At 65.3% G+C, this 21161-nt stretch overlaps 1 protein-coding gene and 1 long non-coding RNA gene across 5 annotated transcripts in view; one reads left to right on the forward strand and one right to left on the reverse strand.

The window, feature by feature from the left end:
- EIPR1 (EARP complex and GARP complex interacting protein 1) overlaps positions 1-21161 on the forward strand; it is a 445878-nt gene that overhangs the window by 274922 nt on the left and 149795 nt on the right. The window lies entirely within an intron of this gene.
- On the reverse strand, positions 1680-19943 carry LOC136792194 (uncharacterized). 3 transcript variants are annotated; one of them, XR_010835663.1, is made up of 3 exons: positions 19645-19943; positions 7701-7959; positions 1680-1960 (listed from the first exon to the last, which is right to left on the reverse strand). It is a non-coding gene; the product is annotated as an uncharacterized lncRNA (long non-coding RNA). The 3 variants fall into 3 exon arrangements; XR_010835665.1 differs by lacking the exon at positions 19645-19943 and adding an exon at positions 14825-15005; XR_010835664.1 differs by lacking the exon at positions 1680-1960 and adding an exon at positions 4848-5342.

Genomic DNA, 21161 nt, shown 5'->3' on the forward strand with positions numbered 1-21161 from the left:
TTGGACCACCCGGGCGCCCGCTCAGTCCTCCAGGGGCGCCTCCAGGGAGCTCCTCGCACGGCCCGGGCCCTGAGGATACGGAGGCTGTCAGGGCAGCGGGGGGACGTGGGGGACACCGGCCGGGACCCAGGAAAGAGCCGTGTCCCTCAGGGCCCCGGATGCCAGGCGTGGGGACCTTTCTGTTTTGTGTCAGCCTGGGGGGTCCCTGAAGGAACCAGGGCAGAGGAAGGACAATCAGGTCTGTGTTTAAAAATAATTGTCTCGGGAGATGAGCAGGTCGACCAAAGGTGAGGCCAGCCGGTCAGGAGGCGGCCCCTACCGACATGAGAAGCGACCCCAGCGTGAGATGTGGGCACCTCAGCCCCCAAGGTCCAGCCACAGATGGGTCTGGGGTCGGGGAAGTGGGTCCGTGACCCGATATACACCGTGGTCCCGACCGCGCCCCGCTGTGGAGAGCGGGCCTGGGGGGCCCTTACAGGTTAAGGCGCAGGCCGGGGTCCTGCCGGGGGTGCGACTCTGCAGAGGGAGGCCCCCCTTCAGCCGTGCCTGCCCGCCCCCGTGATGGCGGGCTGCCCTCTCAGAAGGCAAGTCTCACTACGAGCCGAGGCTGGGCTCTTTAAAAGGCAGGCCCCCGCCGGGCGGAGCGGGCATTTAGGCGGCAGAGCGACAGGAGGCCCCGGGGGCCAAGGCTCGCCCCGTCCACGCCGCCTTCACGGTCCTGGGCCGCAGGCGGGTGTCCAAGTCCCCCGCGAGCCCGCACTGTGCCGTGGGGCTCGGTGCGCAGCAGACCCCCGGCGACGGTGACCTCAGGAGCCAGGGGCCGTGCTGACGGGTGCAGCCGGGACCCCACGGGGTAGGGGCGCCCACAGCTGGTGCGCGAGGCCAGGAGCGCGAAGGAGTGACACGGGCTGCGCCTGGGGTGCAGGCAGGACGCCGTCCTCGGCGGGAGCAAAGGCGCGCGGGACAAGGCGCAGCCCGTGACAGGCTCGGCGAGAGCCTCCAAGGCCCTCAGGCCCGTTCTGAGCCCGCGGAGGGCCGGCCTCGCGGGCCGGGTCTCCTCTCGCATCCCACGAGGGACGCTGGGGTGCTTCGGGAGAGCCGCGTGGCCCGGGGCACGCAGGCTGGAGCCGGACCCCCGACCTGGCCCCGAGGTGTCCCCCCGTGCCCGGCAGGCCCAGGCTCCCGGCCCGCCTGGCGTGTTCTGGTGGCTTCCCTCCCTGAGGGCGGCTCCCCGAGGGACTCCACACCCTCGGGCTCCGACAGGCGAGACCCCGCCTCCCACATCCGCGCAGGATGCCCGGCCCTCGGCGAGTGGCGTTCCTTCTGCCTCACAAATTTCATACAGGGAAACAGGATGAACAACTCACTAGACACTTACTGACGAAGGACCCTCTGTCCTCAGCAGGCCCAGGACGGGTGGGAGGGACGCGAGGCCCTACGGGGCTGGGGGGAGCCCCCTGGCCGGACGCGGGCTCCCTCCCCTGGTGGTGGCCCTGAGCAGAGCTCCCCGCCGCCAGCGGGAGGGGCGTGGCAGCTGCGGGAGGGGCGTGGCAGCTGCGGGAGGGGCGTGGCAGCTGCGGGCAGGGCGAGGCCTCGGTCTCGGCGATCGGAGACGGAGCCCTCCTCTCGCTTGAGGCCTGTGCTCTGGGCACGTGGGAGGCACCAGGTGCATGCAGACAGCACGACCTCAGGGCCAGAGCTGCAGGTGCGTGGCCGCGTGAGGGTGCACGTGTCAGGTGTGCGTGGCGGGCGTGCTGAGACAGTCCTGACTTCCACCTGTTGCTCCAGAAGCGCTCCTCGCGGCAGCCGGCCCTTCTGTACAGACTCAAAAGCATCCCGATTTGAGACATAAATTAGCTGATCGGCTCTTCAGAGCCACTGGAGACACAGGGGGCTGGTAAAGTCCTGGGCGTGATCCTGAAGGGCCTGGGGGTTCTCCTGGCAGCTAGAGGGGGCCTGGCTGGACTTTGAAGCAGGTAAGTAAAATTTTAAAAAGAAAAGGGAGAGAGGAAAGAAAGGAGGTACTGAAGGGTACGCGTCCTTAGGCATATCCGCCCACGCTCACAGCAGGTGCAGCGCCCAGAGTGAGCCTGACCTGCCCTGGCCCCTGGGTGACGATGACACGCCAGTGCCCGTTCATTGACGGCACCAAACGCACCGTCTAGTGGGAGCTTGAGAAGGGGGAGCCCGCACGTGTGGGGGAGGGGCTATGCGGACCCTCCGTACCTGCCCCTCGATTTTGCTGTAAACCTAAAACTGCTCGAAAAGGTTAAAGTCTTTAAAAAATTAAGCAAGCGTTTGGGAAAGACCTTCTGGGGGGTGTGCTGGAGGACGCTTCGAGGGCCCTGCACGTCCCGGGTGGGTGCTGGGGGCCTGGTGGGGGTCACGCCCGCGGGCGTCCCAGGCTCAGTGATGCGCCCTGGGCAGGGGTCCAGGACTGGTGGGTGGTCAGGACGCTGGCCTGTTCTGGGCGGGTCCTATGGTGTCTTTTAGGGTGCTCTTTGGAGGAGGGAAGCACAGAGCCCGGGAGCGCCCCTGCCCTGGGCTGTGACCTGAGTGACGTCCCCTGGGTCCCAGACACAGGCCGCCACAGGTACCCTTCCTGGCTCCCCTCTCAGGACCCCTCCCCCCGTGGCCCCTCCCCCCCCCGGCTTCTCCCCGTCCCTGCCCCCCGACTGCTGCGCCCCAGGGGCTCCGGCTCAGAGGCTCTCCACGTGGGACCAGCTCTGTCTCAGCAAGTGACCATCTTACCTGTCCTCGTCCCCGGGATTTCGGTCAGCTCGGAGCCCCAGGCCGCAGGAGACGGGAACGAAGAGGAGCCGGGCAGCTGTTGCCAGTGGGGAAGGCGGGGCGAGGGGCCCCGGTGCTGATGCCACAGAGGAGCCCGGGGGCTCCCGGATCCGGCTCCTCTAACCAAGGGCCGGGTCCTGGGCGCGCTCGTGAGCACACGGGTGTGGCGTGCACGGGGCACGTGTGTGCCTGGTGACTCCGGTGTGGCACGTGTGTGGTGAGTGAGGCACCTACACCCGTGAGGCTGGGGCGGGGCGGGGTGTGTCCGTGCGTGTACTGCGCCGTGGCCCACGTGTGCTCGAGTGACCCTGCTGGGTGGGGCGGCCCTGTGTGAACCTGCCTGTCTGCGACGCGGGGCTCCGGGCGCCGGCCCAGGGCCTGGGGCAGCTCCCAGGGACCAGGGCCCGACCAGCTCACCTGTTTCACGTAAGGCACAGGCTGTGCTGTCCCCCAGCTGCCCGGGGCTCGGTATCCACGCGGGACAAGGTCCCCTGGAGGTCAGGCCCTTCTCCGGGCGCTTCTCGGTGACACTCAAGGCCGGGTGCTGAGTGTGGCTAGGCGGGAGGGTGTTCCGGGCTCCTTCTCCAGGACGCCCTACCTTCCGGGGGGTCAGATAACAACCGGCCGGGCGCTTCCGGGGGCAGGGGCTTCCTCTCTCCCAAGCAGAGTTGCGGGCGCCCACACTGCATCACGGCCCCCCTTTTCCCTGGGCCGTGAACCGTTGGGCAGATAGAATTTCCAAACAGGCACGGGGGTTGGGGCGCAGTCCCGCTGGTTTTACCGCCGGTTCAGGGGTGATGGCCAAGCAGTGGGCTTGCGGCGGGCCGCGGACCGGCTTTGAGTGCGCCCAGGGGATGCCCCGCCCTGCGCCCAGAATCTCCCCTCAAATCAGCCCTGGGGTCCTGTGCTGGAGGAAGGGAAGGGCTCTGGCAAATACCAGCGGGACCTGAGTCCCCTGGAAGAAGAAATCTCGGGGTGAAAATAGCCCAGGGGAAGCCTCCCCCTCTTGCTTTTTCTTCTCGATTTCGTCAGCGCTGTTTGTGTTTCTCTGGGTGGGGCTCACGTTTCCTCTGTGTGAATCCTTTTTCTGGCCGCGTTGGGTCTTCGTTGCGGCGTGCGGGCTCTTCTTGCAGCGCCGGGCTTCTCTCTAGCTGTGGCTTGTGGGTTTTCGCTTCTCTAGTTGCGGTGCGCAGGCTTCAGAGCGCGTGGGCTCTGTAGTTGTGGCGCGTGGGCTCTGTATTTGTGGTGCACGGGCTTTAGTTGCCCCACCGGGGATCGAACCCGAGTCCCCTGCCTTGGAAGGTGGATTCTTGACCACTGGACCACCACGGAAGCCCCCCACTCTGGGTGACTCCTTGATGTTCACACGCCCCCGAGGACGCTGCCACTAGGCTGAGTTCTACTTGTTACTGGACTTATTTTGGAACGAAGGCGAAGAGTTTGTCAGCATCGCCCAAGTTTCTTCAACCTTGAGGCTCCTACCGTAGGGCCACAGAGGGAAATAGAATATTCTCTCGTGCAGGAGCCAATCCTTGAAGCAGGACCTGCCGCCTGATGGCTGGGGAGAGACCCCCTGGGCTCAAACCCCTCCTGGGTGTGCGAACCTGGGGCCTCCCCGTGCCTAGGCGCCCTTCTCTGCAGGACGGGTGCAAGGTCTCACCTCCTTGCGCTGCTGTGAGGGTGAAGCGCCCCGGTGAGGGCCACGTGCCTGGCACAGGACGGCCATGGAGACAGGCTGGCCCGCACGGCACCCAGACCTTTTTGCAGCCCTCCTCGCGGCACTGGGTCCACGAGTGTCTCCCCGCCAGATATCCAGAGAGGGGGGCCTCCAGAGGGTGTGAGGTTCCTTCTGAGGGGGCCGCCGGGGACTTGAGCTATGGAAGCACCTGCCCGCTTCCACGCTGCTGCACCATCGTCCTCCTCGGGGCCCTGATGATAAAAATGGTGGGGGGCAGCGGTGACCCCGAGGTCAGCGCCCGGCTGAGTGCCTCTCGCGGGAGCCAGCAGGAGCGCACGTCCCCACGGTGGCTCCGGAGAGCTCGTGCGGGGCTGAAGCGTGTGGGCAGGGACGGGGGGCGGCGGAGGGGAAGGGGTGCAGCCAGGGTGGTTCCCGCCCTGCCCTCCCAGGGGACGCACCGAGTCCTGAATCCCGCCACGCGCCCCTGGGCTGACCGCCACGCGCCCTGGCTTTCACGGGACATGTTCTGAATCAAAACGCCCGGCTCTGTAAACACCTTCCTGGGAGACGAGCTTGAGTGTTTGAAATTATGAAGTGAAACTTGCTACGTGAGCTTGTGATATCAAGGAAGCTTCGCGTGGAGACGGCTTTTGGTGTTAAGATCTTACCGAGCTCAGCGTGCTCTGCTTTTTCTTTCTTTCTTTTCTTTTTCGTTAATGGCCCAGCGCCATCCGGAGAGTCGCTTTGGAGTCAGTCTCTCCTCGGCTTCTTTGTCTTCCCTCCCGGGCTCTGCGCAGGGGCTCGGGGCTGAGCCAGGGGAGGAGGCTGGAGGGTGAAGAGTCAGCTGTGTGCCTGGCATGGCCAGGGCTCTGCGCTGTGGAAGGAGGAGAAGTAAGCAGCCGTCCCCCACTGAAACCCCGGGGTGCTGTCCAGTCCTCTCAGAAGCCTCTTCCGCGGCGGGCTGGGGAAGGGACACTTCCCAACTTCCCGAAGGCCCGCGCCTGTGCCGCGCGTGGGGTCGCTCAGCACTTCCCCACAGGAGGTAAGGGGGGAAACTCTCATCACACTTCGAGGCCGCGACCTTGGGCCGAGGCCGACTCGCCCCTGGACCAGCTGGCCGTCTGGCTGGACCGCCAGGCGTGGAGGGTACCGGGCATCCCCCCGGGCCTGGTCTGGGCAGGGAGGAGAGCTTGCGAGCCGGGCTCTGGCCATTCTGTGGCGACAGGACGGACGTCCAGAGAGACCTCTGGGGGCTTCTGTTCCATCTCCAGCCAGTCACTTCCTGCAACCATCTTTGATCTGGGAGAGGCCATGGAGGTCATCGGATCTGCCCCCCATTTTACAGCTGAGGAAGCTGTCTGATGGGAGCCCGTCCCACACCTGGACGCCCGGAGGGCCGCACCACTCCCGGGCCAGCCGGGTACCGGCAGGGGCTGCCCTCCTCTGTTCCTCACTTCTTTCTTCATTGACGGGGAGACCGCAGGCAGATACTCTCTGGGCCCGTTTGAGCATCTTTACAATGATGGCAGTAGCACTTCTCTTTGAGACTCTTTGCTGTGGATCAAGTGGGCTGTGACTGGCTTTGTAGATTACAAAGTCTCCTGTGATGGAGGAGGCCCGGGAGCCAGTGCTGGTCCCTACTTCTCAGCTGGTGGAATGCCGGCCCCTTACTCTGTGCCTAGAGTTCCTGATCTCAGACGAGCCTTGTCCCTCACTCCACCCCCTCCGATTCTCACACACACACACACACACACACACACACACACACACACACACGGGACTCTCTCAGCAAGGTGAGAGCGGGCCAGTCCCTAAATCACGCCAAGCACAGGGAAAGCCCTGTCCCTGTCCGGCTTTGGGAGTTGGGTGAGTCCTTTGACTTCCCTAGGATTGGGTGTCCCAATAGCAAATCAGGAAAGGAGTGAGCTGCGGTTTGCATCGGCGAGGCTTCCCGCAGCAGACACGAGGCGTCACAAAGCAGCTGCCTGAGGGGTGATGGACTGTGCCGTCCCGGAAGGTGGGCTGTGGGTGGGACCTTCGCCAGCCAAGCCTGAGGGCGCGGTTACACCCAGAGAGCTGGCAGCCCTGGGTGCTGGTGTTTGCTGGTACCTGTGCCTTTGGCCTGAGCCTGGGCCGGGATGAGCCCTCAGGAAGAGGGCTGTTGAGGGACTGATGACCCCCTGACCCACCCCATGGTCTGGACCCAGGGGAGCCGGAGGGCACAGGTCAACGGAGGGGCAGAGGAAAGGCGGCAGGCCCGAAATCTCCAGCCCAAACCTGCAGGTGTGTGTGCGCGTGTGCGTGTGTGCTGTGTGTTTGCGTGCGTGTGCGTGTGCGTGTGTGTGCGCGTGTGTGTGTGTGCTGTGTGTGCTTGAGCGTGTGTGCAGCGTGCGCATATGTGTGTGTGCGCGTGTGCGTGGTGGGGAACAGGGTCATGCGTCGGTCAGCGTGGATAGGACCAAATCCGGGCCGGGTCCAGTCGCGGCACCTGGGTGACCCTCCTGTGCTCACAGGGACGGAGCGGGTCAGCCCCGCCTCTGGCCCACCTGGGAGCTCGCGCACAGGCCACCCAGGCCAGGCGGGTCCCTGGCCCTCGCCCCCGCCCCCGCCCTTCCCCTACCGCTGTGGACACGGCCAGGAGCCCCTACCCCAGGCTTCTGCTCGGGGTCTGCGCCCTCCGTGCCCACCCGCCTGGGCCGTTTCCCGCACTCGTGCGTCCCCCGTGGCGGGAGGTGGGGAGGGACCGCTGCCGATGTCGCGGCTCCACCGCCAGGCGGCCCGGGGTGAGACCTGAGCCAGCCGAGAGCATCGCGACCCCCGCCCCGCACCGTCTCGGGCAGGAGCCCCTGGACCGCCGTCCCCGCCCTGTCGGCCACCTGCGGGAACCCAGCGGACCTCGCCCTGGCAGGACGGCAGCTGCTGCGCTTTATCTCAGCCCTGCAGGCCTGGTGGGGCTGCAGCCCCCCGCTTCCCAGCAGCTCTGCAGTGAAACCGCCGACCTGCATGGCGTCCCGGGGCCCAGCCTCCCCTCCGGGGTCCTCCCAGGCAGGCTCGTGGGCAGAGAGGCAGGTGGGCCGGAGCCCCAGGGGCAGAGCAGGGCGGGTGGGCTTCGATTGCCCTCCGGGGGGGCAGAGATGCCGCCTAAGGGTCAGAGGCACCGTTAGGGGCCGAGCCTTCCCGTCGCCGAGCTTGAAGGGCCCGCAGGAAGGGAAGCGACCAGCGGCCCGCTCACCTGGGGCGCGTCTGTCCCCGCCGGTGGCTTTGCAGGAGGGCTCTGGCTCCTTCATCAAGGAGGCTTCCTGGCAGGAGCAGCAGAGCCGTGTGGGCAGGAGGAGCCCCAGGCCCTGTGGCTCGCTGTGGCGGCTGAGAAGCCGTAGCGCCGAGCCCGGGGCGGGCCACCAGGAGCGGGCCGGGCCGCACCGGCAGACACAGCCCCCCGGCCCTGCTGGCTTCGTCTTCAGCCTGGGCTGCTTCCCTTTGAATCTTGCTGCCTGGAGAGGAAGAGGGGAGACGAACAAAGGAAAGGGGTGAATTCTAGGGGCTTTTGTTTGAGACGTACTCAGAATAAGGAAGGTGGGTCAAAGCTTCGGGAAGACAGGGGAGTTCCCCTCCGTAGCTCTGCCGAAGTGGGCCTGCTGGTCACGCAGATGTAACCCCCGGGGACTAACGGCACGTGTGAGTACACGCACGTGTACACGCGTGGCGTGTGTGTGTGTGAGAGAGAGATGGACAGAGACAGACGGAGACAGAGAGCATCTCATGGTGCTGCGGGCCGCCAGCCCTGTGCTCGGAGGCCAAGCTGCGCGTCTGTAGCGTGAGATGCTGGACGGACAGACGCGGGCAGCCAGACACGGCCGTGCCGCCGCCCAGGTCAGCTCCACCTGCCACGTGCCCCTCACGGCGCACGTGGCACAGAGCCATGGGCGCTTGTGTAGACGGGTCGACACCCCACCCTCCAGGCATAAGGCAGTTCCATCTGGTGTCCACTCAGCTGTCCCAGGACGAAGTGGCCGTGCTGCCCTGTGTGTGGTCTGAGGGGATCTCGTGCCCAGGAGGGGGCGGTTCTGATCTGGGGGCCTGGGAGCGCGGCCCCGCGGTCTCCCCCGCCCTGGGCAGCCCGCTGAGGACAGGAGGCTCGAGGCAGCTGACTGTTGATGTGCTTCTCTGCCATCCGAGGACACAGTCTGGAGAGGCTCGGGGACAGAGGGGGCAGGGGTCTTGGCATATTTTGGAGTTCAAACACAGTACTTTTTAGCAGCTGAGGCAAGGCCCCAGGAGCTCCGGGATCCAGGAGGCCTTGCTTTGGCATCGTCCCCGGCCCCTGTGCCCACCCGCTCTCCTCCCCAACCCGCCTATGCCGCCCCTGGCACGTGCTTCTCTGCCTGCTCGCTGGGGAGAGATCCTCGGTCACTCGTGCCGTCCCCCAGGAAGTACAAGAATTCCTGCTGTGTCTCCCCCTCCCCGCACCCTGGGGCTGAGGCCTGGGCTCCGCCTGCGAGGGGAAGAGCTTCCGACCAGGAGAGGAAACCTGTTCACACCCGGGACGGTGCTAGTGGGGACCCCTGGCTCGTGGCCTGTGGGTGAAGCCCAGCGGCCCGCCTGCCAGGGCCTGTGGAAGCTGCCTTGATGCCCACGTCGCGCTGTGCTCTGTGCGCCCACGAGCCTGGGAGACGTGTCCACAGCGGCACCTGCTCTCGCCCCGCGAGCGTCGCAAATGCTCTGGCCTCACCCGTTAGAGGTGGGGGAGCTGAGGACCCGGCTTCCCGTGGAGGCTCCTCCCCAAGGGTGGAAGGGCGGGCAGTCTCCTCGGTCGCTGCTGACGTTTCTAAAGGCGCCCCCGACTCGAGGACAGAGACCGCATCCGCCCGAGCGCTCGTTTCCCTGGGCCAAGCCCTTGGGAGCCGGATGGGCCCGCACACCGCGATCTCAGGTGTGGTCTGAGACGAGGGGGCCGACGGCCCCCGCCCCGTGCCCTCCGTGGCGGAGAAATCGCCTGCCTCCTGGCTGCCCTGTGAGCTGTAGGGAACTCAGGGGAATTTCGTATGTATTTTTGATAAACACATAAAAATGATCATCGGTATCTTATCCTGCTCTGTAATTTAGGAGGCAGATTCACGTATCTCTAAGCCTCCAGTGAGCTGGGGACGCAGACTCCCCGAGGGAGGCCGGGAGTGCCGCTGGCCCGAGGGGGCCGTTTCTCAGCGGTTCCGCGGCCCTCGACGCCACGTGGCTCCCAGCGCCTCTTCCTGTGGGCGTTTCCCTCTCGGGGAGCCGAGCCGCTGGGGGGGTGTCCAGTCTTCTCAGGCTCTGTCTCCAGTGGTTTCGCTCAAGCAAACTCGAGGTACCTCCTGGTAAACACAGACCCCCTCACCCCCAGATCCACGCCTGGACCAAAGGGATGGCACGACACGCACACACGCGTGCACACGCACCGGGTTGTATATCACTCGGTCTGCGAGTGTCTGTCTTGAGGCCCCAACTAGACTTCCAGCCCACCCTGACCTCTCCTGGCCACCGGGTGCAGAGTCTGTGAGCTGCAGGGGAAGAGGCTGAAGGCAGAGGCCGGCGCGGAGGGTCCAGGAGCAGCAGCCGCGTGTGCCGGGGGCTCGGGCAGCGCCGACAGGAAGGCAGGACGTGGAAACAGGCCGTTCTTACCCCGGCAGAGGCACCCGAGGGACCCCTTTGGCGGGGGCACCCCCAAGCCTGTCCTGTAACTACGTGCTCCCCCCCCGCCCTGGGGTCCCCCGTGTGCCTGCAGGGCCGCCACACCCCGGGGGACGAGGGAGGCTCCGCCCTGGGAGGAGCAGCCAGACTGGTTCACTCTTCGCCTCCAAATCACTGCTGCTGATCGTCACGTGATGTCCTGCACGTTCAGGTGTCTGGATACAGCCATTCCTGCAGGGGTCTTGTTTTTTTTATCTTGGGACTTATTGAAACAACAAGGGGGTGAACAGTGAATGACTGAACCCCCCCCGTGGAGCGAGAACTGTGTGCATGTGACCACCCAGCCCAGTAACCCACCCCCCACTGACCTCCTCACCCAGGGCCTGGGGCCGCCTCTCAGCGCGACGGGCAGGAGGAAGCGGGCTCGGCAGCTGCTCGCTCTGTGTCGTCCGAGTTCCTTCTCTGGTTGTAAGTGGCCACACTGGCACCAGCCATCGACTGGTCCCGGGCCGGGGCCCAGGGGCGCGTGCTGAGCCTGGCCGAGTGGCCCCTGGCCGAGGCCAGTCCTCTCCCGAGCAGCAATAAGGACGAGAGGTCAGTGCTTCCCAGGCTGGATGTGACTGGCCTCTGGCTCCCGTGGCACCGGAATGACGGTGAATGAGCCTCTAGTGTCCTGCATCCAGAGGTGCTCCAAGGTCCGCGGCCAGCCCGTTCCTCCAGAGCCACAGCTTCCTCCCCGTCTTCATGGGGTCCCGGCCCCTCCCGTGGGGCCCCTGCTCCCCTCCCGTGCCGTCTGCCTGCTCCCGGCTGGCGCCCCGTCAGCCCCCCGGACTCTACAGCTGTGGGCCTTGGAGGGCGCGCGCTTGGTGAGAGCAGAAAAACGAGTCTGAGGTCTCCCCTCCGGGCCTCCTCTTGCTCCCCCCTCCCCGCCCGCCTCTGCACCAATCGGTCGGCCAGTCCAGCCTCCACGTGGAGTTCAGGCCAAGTTGGCCACCTGCCCTCGCTCGTCAGCTTCTTTGACCAGACGACGGGAGCAGCTCTGAGCCGGGAAGGGCTGCGCGCCCGGCAGCCGGGAGGTTCTCCTGGGCCTCGAGGACCCGTGTGTGTGTGTGTGGGGGGGGACGTCCCCGCGCCCGGGGGACACCACACCACGGCGTGTGCACGAGCACGCATGCACGTGTGTGTGAGAGGGCTCGTGTGTGCACACGTATGGTTTACGAGTGTCTGTGTGTGCACGCCTGGGTCCCGGGGGTGGCCTTGGAACAACCTCCTGGGCTGTTTGGGGTCCCTGCAGTTGTCCTGGGGCGCCCGTGCCTGCCTCGGCCTTGACACAGGAAACCTGCTTCAGGCCCTTCCTCCTGCCGTGCCCCCGGGGTAGCCGGGCCCGGGACCCGGGCGCCCGCACTTCTGGGTCTGTGCCCAGCGGGGGCCGAGGGGCCTGCCTGCGCCAGGCCGGAGCTGGGGGCTTGCTACCGGGCTCCCCCGGGACGAAGCGAGGCGTAGACGCGTCCTCCGCTCCGTGGCCAGCCGCTAGGTGTGAGGCCCCCCGCGTGCAGACGGCGGGAAGAGGCGCCGGTGCTATTGTAAGAGGGCGGGGGAGGGTGGGAGCTCGGGAGGAGCCTCAGGCGTCACCCGGTTGCCAGTGGGCCCTCGATCTTAAGTGACCTGCAGTGTCAGACACTCGTCCACTCCGTCCTCGTGGAAAAACCTTCTCCTGGCTTCCGGTCACCATGCTCTCTCTGTCGCCCCTCCCTTCCCGCCCTCGTCTCTCTCTGATCCTGGGGTTCCATGCTTGTCTCTGCACCCTGGGCACAGTCTGGGGACCTCAGCTTCACCCCTGGCTGCAGTCACACCTGCACAAAGGCCCCAGCTCTGTCTCTACGCACCCCTCCGACTTCTCTGCAGAGTCCCGGAACTCCCTGTCCAGCCGCCTGGACCTCTCTGCTGAGGAGACCCCCCAGGGGCCTCCGGAGCAGCCAGCAGGGGCCCGAGCTTGTCCTGGCTTCACCTCCACTTGCGCGCCTCCCTGCATTCCGTCCTGGGGAGGGCTCCGCCATCTCCCTCACCCATGCCCCGTGCGCTGGGGTCCGGAAGCCCAGCCCCGCGTCCTGCTCTCCTGCGGGGACCCTTCCCTCTCCGTCGTAGACGCTTGTCACCTCAGGTCTCGACCACTCCTGAAACCCCTGAGCTGGTCTCTGCCCCCGGTCTGTGCCCGCCCGTCGTGCAGCCCGCTTCCTGCTAATACACACGTTCTAATCCACGCTCCACACGCCTCCACGGAGCCTCCTTCTCCTCCCGGCCTCAGGGCCCCTCTGCTCCTCTGCCTGAAATCCTCCCTGGGCTCTCCGTGACCTTCAGAAACCACCCCAGGCTCTGCAGGACCTCGGGTCCGCCCTGCCCGCTCCCGACTGCCCGCACACCCCAGCAGCGCAGCCCCGGAGAAGGTGTCCGGCTCCCTGACCCCCGTCCTCTGCCCGCTCCACGCCCTCCCTGTCCCCGACCTGTGGTTGGGTGCAGTGACCGTTCCCGCCCTGTATCCCTGACCCATGACTGCAGGAAAGGCAGGACCACCCTCTTGCCGTGTCCTGCCACGAGGCATGTGGGGCTCCGCGTTCCAAGTCGGCTGCCCGCGACCTTTTTGACACCGGGGACCGGCTGCGTGGAAGACAAGTTTTCCACGGTGGTGGTGGGGAAATGGTTCAGGCGGTAATGTGAGCGATGGGGAGAGGTGGGGAGAGGTGGGGAGAGATGGGGAGAGACGGGGAGAGACGGGGAGCGACGGGGAGAGACGGGAAGAGACGGGGAGAGACGGGGAGAGACGGAGAGAGATGGAGAGAGATGGGGAGAGGTGGGGAGAGATGGGGAGAGACGGGGAGAGACGGGGAGCGACGGGGAGAGACGGAGAGAGATGGAGAGAGATGGGGAGAGGTGGGGAGAGATGGGGAGAGACGGGGAGAGACGGGGAGAGACGGGGAGCGCTGGGGAGAGGTGGGGAGATGGTTCAGGCGGTAATGTGAGCGATGGGGAGAGGCGGGGAGAGGCGGGGAGAAGTGGGGAGAGATGGGGAGAGATGGAGAGAGATGGGGAGAGATGGGGAGAGGTGGAGAGAAGTGGGGAGAAGTGGGGAGAGGTGGGGAGAAGTGGGGAGAAGTAGGGAGAGGTGGGGAGAGGCAGATGAAGCTTCGCTCGCCCGCCTGCTGCTCACCTCCTGCCGTGCGGCCTGGTTCTTAACAGCCCAGGGACCGTACCGGCCTGAGGCCCGGGGGTCGGGGACCCTGCTCTAACCCCCTGTAGAGGTGGCTCCCTCCACTGTGGCTCTGACTGTTGGAACTTTGCCCTCGGAGACGGCTCTGTGTCCCTGTCACCTGCCTCGAGGCACGTGTCCAGCTCCTTTTCTGCCGACAGCCCCGCGGCGTTCTCGCAGCTGAGTCCCCCGTCACACAGGTGGGCGCGGGCTGGGTTTCACGGCCTGCTGGCTGGCCGGGGGCGCTCTTGCCCTCTCTCCCAGTGCACGGGCAGGCACCCTACCTCTTACCCAGAGGCTGACCCGGGTCTGTGCTTCTCACACCTTGAAGTGCACGTGAGGCTGCCGGGCGTCCTGTCCGAAGGCAGAGCTGGGTGGGGCCCGGGAGCCTGCATTTCTTACAGGCACCCTTGGGTGGCAGGCAGCTGGGCCGTCTCCAGGGTCTCCCCTAGCTCTCTGTCTTCGAGGAGCATCTCTAGTCGTGGTGCAGAGACCCCTCTGCCTTTGTCCGTGGCGTGTCGCCCCCCCCACCCCCAGCCCTCCGCGTTAGGAGGCCACCAGGTGCTCTGCGTGGCGCAGCACGGGCTGCCAGCCTCTGCTCCCGGACTTCCCTCCCGGGGCCTCTTGTGAGAAGACTCCGCGTGTGTTGACCTGGTAAGCGCCTCCTAAGGTGGGCCCCTGGGTACCGCCCTTGGCATGTGTGTGGACTTCTCTTTCCTGCCTCATCTCCCCTGGCTGACCTGAATCTTGTGAATGTCGACCTTCATCGCTTGCTGAGATCTGCTTCCCACCTGCTCCCTGCCCAAAGCAAGGTGACAGGATGCTGGGCCTCGCCTCTGTCTCTGGGCTGCGTCCAACGCCCAGGCTGCCGCAGGGGCACGGGAGCCGTGGCTTTGAGCCCGTGCCGCCCGGAAGATGCGCACGGTCGGTCTGTGCGGCCGTCGCCCGGCTCGTCTCTGCGCACTGTCCCGGGCCCCGCCTCCCTTGTAAATCTCCACGGGCGAGGAGCGCGTACAGGGCCTCTGGTGTGCTGCCCGGGAGTGGGGGCGCGGAGGCAAGATACCCAGAGCCCACAGGGCTCAGCCACCGCTCGAGCCCACGGGTCCCACTTCTAGCAGGCATCCTGCGGCTCAGCCCCGACTCCCCCAAAGCCAGGAAGACATTCCCCCACCCCATCACGCGGAGCCGCCCCGCGCGCGTGCTTTCCCACGGGTCTCAAGCATCGTCACCGAGTTATTGGTCTATGATTCCCACTCACGGGGCACCTTCTAAACCTGAGACGAGCGCCGGTCCAGACAGGCCCCACCCCCCGTGCACATTGTCAGCTTCTGCCCCTCTTCCCCCGCTAGAGCCGATAACGCGCTAAGAGAGAAATGGGGTGCTCGTCGGAACTGTGTCTAAATTTAGCAGATAATTTTAGAGCTTTAAATTAATGTTTTAAGACCGACCTCTGTAATTTTGGCCAGCTGGAATGGATTCCCTCGGGCAGTGGTGATTTAAGGAAGAGGATCGGTCTTGACAGACCGGGGCAGCTTCGGCCCTTCGCGTGTGGGCAGGAGAGCGGCCAAGTGGCCGGGCCTCCCGGAGGGCTCCACTGCCTTGCCCAGGACGCAGGGTGGCGCCGGGGCAGCTCCCCCCACTCCCGCCCCGCAGAGCAGAGTCGCTGCTCCACGAGCCTGAGCTCGGCGGACAGCTTGACAGGCGTCCGCACTGGGCCTGGCACACAACTGTCTCCCGTGCAACCCGCGCGCCACGGACACCAGCTGCCCCGGAGCGCCTGCGCTCAGATGCGGGCACGTGAATCTGCCATGTGCGCGTGCAGACCTAAAAAGAGAGAATCACGCTGCGCTCATGTCTTTTGGAGGAGGCTGCATTTTAAGATTCTGGATATGAGTATTTTAAAAAATTCAGTGCTCACAGGCTAAGGATCTTTCTAGGGCGTACTGCTGACTTGTGGTTCATCTTTTCACGTGTAGCTTTTGGGAACCACACAAGCAGTTCAGCTGACAATCGGTCAAAGCAAGCAAGGGTCCTAAGTCTGGAAACCAGAATCTGAATCCTGTTACTTCTCTGGTATTTCCAGCCGAGGTGGGGTCCACGCTTCTATTCCTGCCCTGAAGGTACCCATGCATCCAGATAGAAACTGTTGTATCCATTTTGTAGGGGAAACAAAAGAGGAGCTAAGGGACAGATTTAGTCCTGCCCAGAATCTGCGCTGCAGCCTGGGGCGCTGGGAAAGCAACGGGTGGAATGCGGTTCTCATCCCACAAGCCGAGCTGTTGGCAAAAGCCTGCCCGGCCTTGTGAAACGCTTAGCTTCCACGCGGGGGGGTGGGTGGGGTGGGGTGGGGGTGGGGGGGGCGGAGCAGCTTCCTGTGACTGTGTGCTCTGAATCCAGGCGGCGTCTCTGGCTCCCCGGCCTCTCCCTGCCCTGCCGAGCCGTAGGGCTCAGAGGACGGGGGCCGAGGGTGCTTGGTTACGGCTGCCCCAGTGCAGGCCTCCGTGCCTCTGCCTCTGGGTTCCTGGTTACTGGCAGTTTAAAATGATGGCCACGGCTCTTTGTCTGTCTTCCAGGAGTGGGGCCTCTGGCCTCTTGCCTCGGATCCAGGTGGGCGTGGGACCTCTTTGACCCACAGAGGAAGCTGGGCGCTCTGCCCGGGTTTGGGGGTGCTCGTGTGGACACGGCCCCTGGGACCCTACAAGCTGGGGGAGCCTGGGCCCCAGAGAAGGGCCACGTGTGGACACCGGGTCAACAGGCCAGCCGAGTCCCACTTGTGAGTCACGCAGCTCAGGTGCCAGATGTGAGGGAAGAACCCTCCGGAACATTCCCGCTCCCACAGCCATTCCGGTCACTCCGAGCCGTTGGAGTCTTCAGGGGGCAGAGGCTGGCACCCCCTGCTGTGCCCGGTCCGAATGCCCGACCTACAGCACCGATCCTGAGTTTGGTAAATTAGGGGTTGCTTCTCCCCACCGATTTCCGGTGGCTGGTCCCGGAGCAGAGGGGCGCCGAGCTGCCTCGCTGGGCCTCCTCATTCACTCACGCAGCAGATCCTGCTGAGAAAGAGTCTTTGCTAGGTGACGCACAGGGGCGAAGCTGGGTGAGCGCTGTTCCCTGAGCGCAGGTATGTGGCCGTCCGCTCCGAGGTCTCCGGCCCGTGTGCTCACCCCTTCCCGGAGCGGTCTGCCGGCGGGGCGGGGCGGGTCCTCCCTTTGGCGGTGCTCGTGTTCTGCCACGAGGGTCTGAGCGGGCCGGCAGCCGAGTCCTCTCCGTCCCTAACCAGACAGGCTGTGGCCTTTCTGACTGGCATCCCCTGCCAGCCTCTCGAGGTCTCCCAGGCCTTGGGGATCAGAGCCCTCCCCCCGGGCACGCATCATCCAGCGTGGTTTTAGGGCGCCCGAGGCAAGGGTCTCACCCCCATGTCGTGAGCAGAGCGGCCGGGGAGGAAGGCGGTGCCGTCGCCCCCCTGGGGGATCACGGGGCTGGCGGGGAAGGGGGAGGGCGCGGGGGAGCTGGCAGCGTCACCGGCGGTGCAGAGGGGTGCCTGCCCAGACCTTTGCCTCCGGGTGGCCTCCGGCTGCCAGGTGGAGGAGGGGCATTGGATGCACCTGGGGCTGTCTCGGGGCTGCTCAGAGGAGACGGGGCTGCACGAAGCGGCGGTGGGAGGTGAGACCTGTTTGGGGGTGGGAATCACTGTAATTTGTGCTCAGGCTGACTAGGGGGTGTGAAGCAAGGGGAGTGAGCCCCCGCCTCCGGGAAAAGGGAGAAGACGTGGGTTTTGAGGTGCGGGTGTGGGGAAAGGTGTGTCCATCCTTCTGGGCATGTCATACCTGGAATGCCCTTGATGCATCTCAGTGGGAATATCGAGCTGGTTTGGGGCTATTTGCACCTGGAGCTCCGAGGGGCGTTCTGAACTGGACGAAGGCGGGGCTCCTCGGCTGAGGGTCACGTTAGGGCGCAGGCCGGCCGCTGCGGGTCATGTGGGGAGAGGCAATAGGGCCGGATGGACGCCCTGGGCCAGTTCTCAGACTCTGCACCTTAATTCTCTGCACGATTGCCCTGTGGCTGCTGCCCCAGATGGCCACAGGATGGGCGGCCCCGCACGGCAAAGCTGTGGCCCTTCCAGATGCGGAGGCCAGAAGTCCACGTGTGAGGCTCGGGGGCTCCTTCCCGCCTCCGCAGCTTCTCAGGTCCCGGGTGTCCCGGGCTGGTGGCCACATCGCTCGTCTCTGCCTCGTCTTCACGTCACCCTCTTCCCTGTGATTTGAATCTTCAGCTGCGCTTTTCTAAGCAAGCTGGTACCGGATTTAGGCCCCGCCCTGATAATCCAGGACAGTCTCTCCGCGTCAAGGTCCTTCATTACGTCTCCAAGGACCCTTCCTCCTCGTAAGGCCACCCCCACAGGCTCCGGGATCGGGACCTGCTACCTTCGGGAGCCGTTGCTCAGCTCACCCCAAAGCAGAGGCCTGCAGAGACCCCGCACCTGAGAACAAAAGGCTTGACTTTGCAGTCAGAGTTCAAGGTGGAGCCGTGTTCCTGGGCTGACGGAATTGGACTGGGACTCCTAGCTGTGTGACCAGGGGCCCGTCTCTGGGCTCTCAGAGCCTCATTTACTCATCCATTTGGGGGACGACGCCACTCTGTGTCCTCAGCCTGCTGTCTGGGTTTCACGAGAGCACGCATGTCAGGTGTCTGGTACAGTGCCAGACACACACACACACACACACACACACACACACACACACACACACACACGCACAGATCTGAGCCCCGATCCCTCAAGGCCCCCCTTACAGGTGCTCCGGCCGGTTTAGCTGTATCTCAGGCCAACTCAGACTCAGGTCGGGGCTTTTCTGGGAGGGACTCACGCAGAGAAATGGGAGCGGGGTGTCTGGGTGACCTCCAGCTCTGCACCAGGGAGGGAGGGGCTGGAGATCCGGGGCCAGGCCGGGCCCTGGGAAGTTGTGGGCAGACGGCCTGCGGCTCCCCTGCTAATGAGCCTTCACTGCCTTGAGCTGACAGGGGGCCCTCCTGGGGGAGGAGAGCCGGAGCCGCTGTGCTGAGGCTGCCTTTCTGCTCGCTCGTCTCTGTCTCCATGGCAACGGGGCGGGGGGAGGGGGAGACGTGCGATCTCTGGGAAGCGTGGGCGCCGAGGTTCGCAGGCGGCGCAGCTGGAAGGAGAAACCCGGGAATGAATGGCAGCCCTGCCTGCAGCCCAGCGCGTGACACGTGCCCGTCACGGCTTCACAGGGAAGCTCAAGGGCCGCGGTAGCTGCCCCACGTCACAGAAGAGGAAGCTGAAACCGAGAGGCCCGGTAACTGGCCCGCAGGCCCACAGCTGCTACATAGGAGACTTGGGGCCGGAGCAGGTGGCTCTGAGCGGTGGGCGACCTGGCCCCGGGCGGAGCCCCCCCCTCAGTGCCCCTCCCGGACCCTGGAGCCTGGTTACACCGCAGGGCAGGGCCAGGCACGTCTGATGCTGAGACTAGAGTGTGGGCCATCTCAGGAAGCCCAGGACTTCTGAGGACGTCTCCCCCGCGCCCCTCTCCCCCGGGTTCATTGCGGGCTCTGCCCGTACACCTTTCACGAGGGAGCTGGGAAACCGTGCACGTGGTCTGTTCGGAGGCGTTAAAAGTCCTCGCAGAGCAGGCAATCTCTGCTCAGGGGAGGGTCGGATGAGAGAGGAGAGCTTCGTGGAAAACGGGGGTCTCAGAGGCTGGGCAGTGGGGGCCACTCTCAGGGCTGGTCTCTCCTGACCGGGCGCTGTGGGCGGACGAGCCCAGTGGGGAGGGACCCCCCTTCCGTCGCCGCCTTCCCAGAGCTGCGCAGCTTCCAGGCCCTGCGGCCTTCCTTTGTCGCCTCCAAACGACCTTTCCCGCGCTTCCCACCCCTCGCGCTCTCGGCACCTGGGGTATTTGGCATCACGCCTGGCATCTCCCTGCCGGGGGTGGGGGCGGGGGGTGGTCTGAGGACAGGGGGCGGCCCTGCGGCGCTCTCCCCTGGGACGCAAGGGTCACGGCCGACCCCGAGGCCTGGGCGCTCTCGGGGGTGTCCTACTCAACCCTGGGCTCAAGGTAACCCAGAAACTTGTCAGTGCGGGGCAGGCTGTGGGCTCCAGGGAGGAAAGGGAAGCTTGTGAAGGGAAAGAAAAGCCCGGAGGTGAGATGTTAATTCCAGAGGAGAGTCCCAGGGATCTGGGGACGCAGAGGCTGGGGTCAGGCTGCAGGAAGGGACGGGACGTCCTACTTCCCCCAGCCAGCTCAGGACTCACCCTGCGGTGTCCCCGCCTCTGCCAGGAGGTCTTCAAGGGCTGGGGGCGGATTAGCCGTGAGGCGGCACCCACCCTGGTGGCAGCTTTCTCTTCGGAAAGTTGTGCTAAGGTGCGGCTGGGTGCCGTGTCCTGGTGCAGCCGTCCAGGGGCTCACCCGCCGCTGCCCCGGCTGCCCTGGGAGCCACTGCTTCTCCTGCGGGGCCTGGGGCCCGTCCAGCTCAGTCAGCGGGTGTGAGGGCGGCTGTCCACCGAGGGCGCGGAAGCCACACGGGCCCGGCACCGCTGCAGGCTGGGCCCGTGTGAGGCGTCCGCACCTCCTAACTAACTGTAAAGAGGGCTCTGTTCTCCTTTACATTTTGGATTGTCTCTGTTTCATCAAAATGCACCCGGGTTTATAATAATCTGAGGCTTGCAGCCTGGGTGGGTTTTTCTTAAAACTCCATCTGCTTTGTAATTAGTGAAGATTCCTCCAAGATTTTCACAGGAATCGCGCGTCGCGCTTGGTTTTGGGGCCGCGAGTGCTCGTCCCCGAGCGTGTGGGCGCCCTCGCCGGGGCGGGTGGCAGGGGCCGGGGGCTGCCCGCCACGGCGGTCGTTTCAGATCCCTCTGAGCCCTGCGAGGGGGGCTCAGCTCACGATTTCACATCGGCAGGGACACTGAGTTCCGGCTTCCCCACGACGCAGCAGGCCACTGTCACAGCCACCGGGGAGGCCCGGCCGAGGGGGCCGAGGTCGGCTCGCTGGAGGCGGGGCCTGGAGCGGGCCAGTGCCCCCCCTCCTGCCGCCCGGTGTCCCCCTCCTGCGGGAGGACGCCAGAGCTCCCGCTGTGCAAGCCCCCGGCTCCTAGTTGCTCAGGGAAGGCCAGTGACGAGGGGACACGAAACGGTCTGACCGGTCTCTTTGTCTTGCTCGTTTTTAGGCTCCTATTTATTGAAAGCAAAGTAATCCATATGCATAGAGGAGAAAATCCAGTTGTGTATTTTGGGGAAAATGTGGGGTCCCACTCCTGCTGCCACCTGGGAGGACTGTCCCAGAGAGGCCTTCCCCGCCCTGGTCACCCTGCCTCTCTCCTCCCTGAGAGGGGTGGCCGATCGACTAGCTGGTGCCTTTGCCCTGAGTCTGGAGCTGCCCTCTGCTTCCCTCCTGGGGCCTGGCCTCCTGCAGCGGTCGGCTTCCCTGCCGTGAGGTCACCGCGAGGGGCTGTGGGTCTGAGTCTGGGTCTGGGAACCAGAAGCCCGCTGTTCACCCCTGACCCTCTTCCTCTGCCCTGCCGGGGGTCTGTCCGGCGTCTGCCCGGGGTCCGTCCATCGCCCCGTCAGCTCATAGCTCTGGTAAGAGGAAGGGTGCCGATTGCTGGGCTCCTACAGCAGCACCAACGGAGTCAGACGGCTTCTCACGGAAGCAGCAGGTTCTGTGCGCCGTCGTTTCCCGCCTCTCCTAGACGTTTTCGTGTTTATCTTTCCGTTCCTAATCACACGCTCCTCGTCGGCAGACACCACGGAGTGAGGTGTAGACTCA

Source organism: Kogia breviceps, chromosome 11, assembly GCF_026419965.1.
Source record: "Kogia breviceps isolate mKogBre1 chromosome 11, mKogBre1 haplotype 1, whole genome shotgun sequence".
Classification (NCBI taxonomy): domain Eukaryota; kingdom Metazoa; phylum Chordata; class Mammalia; order Artiodactyla; family Physeteridae; genus Kogia; species Kogia breviceps.